The following is a 6,339-nucleotide window of genomic DNA, read 5'->3' as shown; positions in this document are numbered from 1 at the left end:
TGTGATCGCACCACTAAACCAACTTCTCCAAGGCGACAATGAACTTTCTGCTTGGTCGGAAGCCTCTGATGATGCCTTTACGACTCTTCGTCACCTACTTGCGTCTCCGCCAATCTTGCGCCATTTTGAACCCAGCGCACCTACAGAACTTCACACTGACGCCAGTGGTGCCGGCCTTGGTGCCGTGCTCGCACAACGCAAGAACACTAATGCCGAATACGTAGTCGCCTATGCCAGTCGTGCCCTCACGAAACCTGAGGCCAATTACTCAGTAACAGAAAAAGAGTGCCTGGCTATCGTATGGGCTCTTCAAAAATTTCGTCCATATCTATACGGTCGACGCTATGACGTGGTGACGGATCATCACGCTCTTTGCTGGTTGTCCAACCTAAAAGACCCGTCGGGCCGCCTCGCTCGGTGGGCCCTCCAAATCCAGGAATATGATATCCGTGTTGTCTATCGCTCTGGACTTAAACACGCCGACGCCGATGCCCTCTCGCGCTCCCCAGTTACTTTAGACAGCAGCACTTCTACCGACAGATATGACATCTCACCACTTGACATCCTGGACATGGCATCGGAGCAACGAAAAGACCTATGGATCGTCATGATGTTCGACTTTTTGTCAAATCCTCCGGCAACTTCGGCACCTCGAGCGCTACGCCGACATGCGCAGCATTTCACCATCCGGGACGGACTTTTATACCGCCGCAACTACCACAATGACGGCCGCAAATGGCTCTTAGTAGTGCCTCGCCACCTACGACAAGACTTCTGCTCCGCTTTTCATTCTGAACCGCAGTGTGGTCACGGCGGAGTGTCAAAAACTTACACATGGCTTCGCCTACAATATTATTGGCGAGGGATGTACACCTTCGTCCACAAATACGTACGCTCCTGCATTGCCTGCAAACGCCGCAAATATGTCCCGCATCTCTCCACCGCACCTCTCCAACCACTTCCCTGCCCAGCTCAGCCATTTGACCGTGTCGGCATTGATATATATGGGCCTCTTCCATCTACTGGCGCTGGCAAGCGATGGATTGTTGTCGCCGTAGATCATTTGACACGGTATGCTGAAACCGCCGCCTTGCCTGCCGCATCAGCAAAAGACATCGCCTCGTTCATTCTAAACAACTTCGTTCTCTGCCATGGCGCTCTTCGTGAACTGTTGAGAGATTGGGATCGCGTATTCCTCTCAGATGTCCTGCAGTCACTCTTATCTGAATGCCAAATTATTCACCGCACTACTACTGCTTATCATCCACAGACCAATGGCTTAACAGAATGATTCAACAGAACTCTTGGTGACATGCTATTAATATATGTTGCATCTGACCACTCCAACTGGGACCTTGTACTTCCGTTCGTCACTTACGCATATAACACTGCCTCTCAAGCCACTACCGGATTCTCACCATTATTTCTGCTTTATGGCCGACATCCCTCCAGCACCATTGATACGGTTCTCCCATACCGGCGGGACCCTGCTGAATGCTCACCTATTTCTACGGTCGCTCAGTACGCCAAGAAATTCCGACAACTGGCCCGTTCTTTGACGTCTGCCCAACAGTGCCGCCTAAAACAGCGTCACGACCTCAGCCCACCCCCTCACCCCTTCCCTATCGACTCACTCGTGTGGCTTTGGGTCCCGCCTGTTGCTGCTCCTGGCCTTTCGTCCAAGCTCTTGCCGAAGCACCACGGGCCCTATCGCGTGGTTGCGCAACCATCACCAGTTAATTATGTGGTCGAAACCGTATCGCCATCTCCCGACCTGCGTCGTCGGGGGCGAGAGACTGTGCACATTGACCGGTTAGAGCCGCATTACGATCCGCTCACCTCTTCCTAGGCCGCCAGGATGGCTACTCTTTATTTCCGGGGGTGATTGTGACGAAGATCGGCAGGCTGAAAAGCCCCGTTGCCATCGCGTGGCACGTACCCAGTTCGTTCGCTGGCTGCGCCCTACCTGCTGGTGCTGAGTTTGTCGCTGCTGCTCTACGAGCCGAATAAACCCCCCTTTACAGTTAACACAAATATTTTTATAAGGATATCTGAGGTCTCAGGTATAAAACTGAGTATTCGACTACTCAATAAAGACGCATCTTGCTTTCAGTCAGAGATAATCATGTTTATTTGAAACACACTTTGCAAGCTCTATTCTTGAAAGGTGCGCGACTCTTTCTTTACTAAGAATCGCAGTTCCGTTAGGACAGAGTACAGTTTATCACGTCTATGCATAATTATTTCGAAGGGTTCTGTTCATGATAATCATATTTCTTTTCAGGAGTTCGAGGCAGGTTCTATGACCCGAGCTATTGGTCCTTCCTGGTGGAAAATTTGCCTCTTGAAATTTTCGTTAACGGGCACTTTGCTCGGGAGTATCACAATTACGCCGCCTGTTATAACATGGTGGAGCATGCCGTGCATTTCAGCTTTTGTTCATTTAAAACATATTACACATCCCTCCGTTTTCTGTGCAGAAACGTCGGGTCGAGCAGAGGAAGCAATAATCAAAATCTGTCGAAGTCTCATCCACCGCCCCTGCCACGTTCTCGGCCACGGTCACGTCCAGAGCCACGGTCGCGGCCGAATCTATGGTCACGATCACGTCCGTCGTGGGATCTACGGTCGTCGCCACGTCCACGTGAGCCGCGGTAGTCTCGGTATTGGCCCAAACCACGTTCACCACCAAGCCGACGTTCGCCAACATTCGCGAACTGTGCCATGGCGATCGCAAGGACCATTGCCAGGACGAGAAGTCCAACAAGAATCTTCTTGGTGCCAATCATGTTTCGCCTGAAATACAGGCGAAAGACAAAGAAAACACTGTAAGGTCAGAATATGCGCTATCATTGCTGCATCAGTGAGTTTGCAAACTTCAGTTCTTGCGGCAACTTCTACCGCAACAATAGCCATGAGGTCTACTTGAAAACTACTGTTCCTATTGAAAACGAAGGATTTATCTCAAATGATGCTATATATCACCACGCACGAGTACGTATGAGCTATCACATCAAAATGCCGACCTGAGTGTCCATTGACAAGGCTGACATCGCGAATGCACGGTCCCCATAAGGGCCACTGCTCACTTCTCGTCATGTCCATTTCATTGTACGAAGTGTGGGCATGCCACGAGACGCTGCAGCGCAAATCGTGAAGGCATTCTCCGAACTGGTTCTTACCTAAACCATACAAACGCGTTTCATAAAATAAAGCCGTAATTGAATACAGCAGTAAGCAAGAGCAGTCAAGTTGCTGATGTATAGGTAATGAGGCTGCACAGTCTATAACCTCGATCCGGTTGCCTCTGTTGAATAGGCTTTTGGCGGAAAGGTAGCACTCGGGTTCCTCAACTGGCTGCACTTGCTGTAAAGGTAGTGCTTCACCTGTCTCTAAATAACAGGTAATATCTGATGGCAGTAGACCGACTGGAAAAATAGAGAGCACAGTATATCACACCGCCGTCCATGTCGCTTCTCTTTGCTTCAAGATACGAAATAAAATGTTCAGCGCAACATAGATGAAAACATAAAGAACAGCGTTTTGTTGTTATGCACACGTTAGGACACGCCGGAAGTAGGCTGGCACACAAAAAGCGCTTACCCTGGCCTAAAGTATACTTGGAGGCCACAACATGCATCTGTAGACGTAGGTAAGCTGCACAGACTAGACCACGCATAAGCGCGAAGTAGCAACAGAATCGTACATCCGTCAACACAGCTTAATCGCCACAATTTTACTAGAACCTTTTGAGAGACAGACAGAGTAATTTTGCACAAGAGCGGACCAAATATATCCCTTGTGTAAAAAACCACATTAACATTATAAATTTCGCAATCGATTGGTTGCCGCTTTGTAGAAGTATAAGGACTAGTTGAGTATATTTGTTCTTTATAGTAACTTGAGAATTCATGGAATAATAATTATCTTACAGCTACATTTTCTTGATCCGATCTGCAAAGGCAAACCAAACTGCTGTGAAGCAGTGCGTTGCCATCATCGGTGTATTCGTGTCACATTACATTGATCGCCCTCATAAGCTAGGTATTCCATCAAGCAAGCGAAAAGCTTGTTCTTTTCTACGATGCAAATGAACTGAGAAGAACCACCTTCCCGTTGGTATGGCAGCTATGGGAGGCAAACAGATTTTCAATTCACAAGCCAGCATTGTATATCCAAGCTCTACATGAATATCAAGTCTTATTGTTACTCACTGCACTTTTGTCCTCTTTATTGTTATTTGGGTTTTCGTTACTCCGATATGTAATACCTTCGTCCTTCATGACCGCGCTACATTATAGCAGGACATGATTCTCCCTAGAGGTCATGTAAAGCATTCAGATTCAGCCCATAGAACGCCTGAACTGTGATTTTTGTACCCACTTATACCTTTATGTTGCAACCTGTGAATTTAGTGGCATGGCAACTACTCCACATCGGGAAATGTTCTCAAGACCTAACCCCTGCACATGTACACAAGCGGTAACGAGAGCGTGATTAAACTCGAAATACTTTGCGAAACAATTCATCGCACCTGATGAATTATTTAGTCTGCACATTCTCACTGCGTTCCGATGTAAATGAGTATCATAGGTAAAGATAAAATATTTATAGCGTCGTCGCTTCTGAAAGCAATTTCCACTTTGTGAGCTGCAAAAAGGTCGAATAGCGCAAGGTATAACATGACCGCACAGTCTAATATAAAGGTCGATCGGCGCAGCTTACCTAACGATGTCGTCGTCCGCGAAAACAAACCGATCTGTGACGCCCACTCGAGTTTATATACAGATTATAAAGTGCGTCGTGAATGAAGTATTTTTTCAAGGCCAGGTGCCATTAGCGATTTTGCGTTCGCCGGGAAAGTCGCCAAAACCAATCCTGCATGCTAAACACGTGCACTATAAATATTTTCATCTGTTTCTCACTTTATAGCTTCGTAGAAACTAAATGCTGCCCTTCAAGCATTCTGTTTCACTCATTAGTAAACTTCGCGATTTGGTAACTAACCATCAGTTGCGCTTCCTCAGTACATTAAGCAGCAAAACCCCTCAACAAGGTCTTTCAGAGCTCATCCTAGAGGCGCAAAGTAGCCTCCGCACGAATAAGATGTTCCCTTCCAGTCCGGAGGTAAGCACACGGAGAAGCCGCCGCTCTTTCTTTTTTTTTTCTTGAGATGCACAAGATGAAAGTGAGTAATTTTATAGCGAAGCTCTTAGCCTCTTTTTGCTTTCGATTTTTCGTCGCCTCGTGCCTACTCAAAAACAACATCGCCACCTAGCGGCTGTGGGCGCTCAGGCAGACCTCAAGCTGCAGCTGAAAAAGAGCTTTGTCTTGGAGTTTCCCCGTAACAGAATTATGTTTTCTCATATATCCGAATTACAATCCAAAGCAATCATATATGCAACTTCTGTGTGAGCCGTAGTTTACGAATTTTCTGACGTAACTTACTTTAAAAAATTCAGTTACTTCAATAAGGCACTTACGTTTGGCGGAAGGCCTATAAGAACGAGTATGTATGCTGCACTTCCGCACACGTGCGTACGCGCGTGACGTACGCATGTGCACAATGTACCCGTCCTTGATGCGTGGGCGCTGTGCCCGTTACATCTGTCGCACCGCGCGTGCTGTGACTGTAATCATCATTATCGTAAACACTGTCCAAACGCAGTACCACCACCTAGCGGCCGCGGCCACTCAGGCTGACCTCAAACGGCAGCTGCAAAAGGGGGCGTGTTGGCTGACGACACTAGACAGAGCGCACATGTGCTTGGTGGCGTGTGGATTGATGTCGATCGGCGCAACCGATGGCAGATGGCCGGGGATTTTCAAAGAGAATTAGCGTAGCAACGGAGTATAGTGTCGTTGCGGCTGCGCTATGAGTAGGCCACGTATACGCATAGGTCTGCCGAAGAACAGCGTGAGCGCGAACAACGGCAGAGGGAAAAGAAACCGCAGTAGGACCAGCACGGGCTTGCTGCCAAAGTCGAGGAACTTTGTGCGCAGTGGGCCGCGCGCCTAACACCGTCTGACGTCATTTGGACTGGTGGTACCCGTCTAACGTCGGTTGCGCTTGACTGACATCTGCAACAGCTTCGCTGTATGCATCCCCTTTCACAGGGTGGGATGGAGGCGGATGTTTTTATTGCGACAGCGTTCTTTTAGACACGTGTACGAGTGAGGAGCGAGACAAACACAAATGCTAGAGAAGCGATTGAGATTATAGTAGCGATAGAGGCGGACAGGCTGAAGGACATGTGTTATCAGTTGCCTTTAGGCGCTTTTATTTATTTTTTTCAAGGAAGGGAAGATTTTCACAAATCTGATTCTGGCACAGTCAAA

The 6,339-nt window shown here is 48.0% G+C and overlaps 1 long non-coding RNA gene across 1 annotated transcript; it reads right to left on the bottom strand.

Annotated features, from left to right (window-relative positions):
• Window positions 1-2,107: 2,107 nt before the first annotated feature.
• Window positions 2,108-5,512, bottom strand: LOC126530554 (uncharacterized). The gene is made up of 2 exons (XR_008612379.2): window positions 4,726-5,512; window positions 2,108-2,796 (listed from the first exon to the last, which is right to left on the bottom strand). It is a non-coding gene; the product is annotated as an uncharacterized lncRNA (long non-coding RNA).
• Window positions 5,513-6,339: the final 827 nt, after the last annotated feature.

Source organism: Dermacentor andersoni, chromosome 4, assembly GCF_023375885.2.
Source record: "Dermacentor andersoni chromosome 4, qqDerAnde1_hic_scaffold, whole genome shotgun sequence".
Classification (NCBI taxonomy): domain Eukaryota; kingdom Metazoa; phylum Arthropoda; class Arachnida; order Ixodida; family Ixodidae; genus Dermacentor; species Dermacentor andersoni.
Note: the sequence above shows the minus strand (reverse complement) of the source record. Positions and strands in the feature narration are given on the sequence as shown.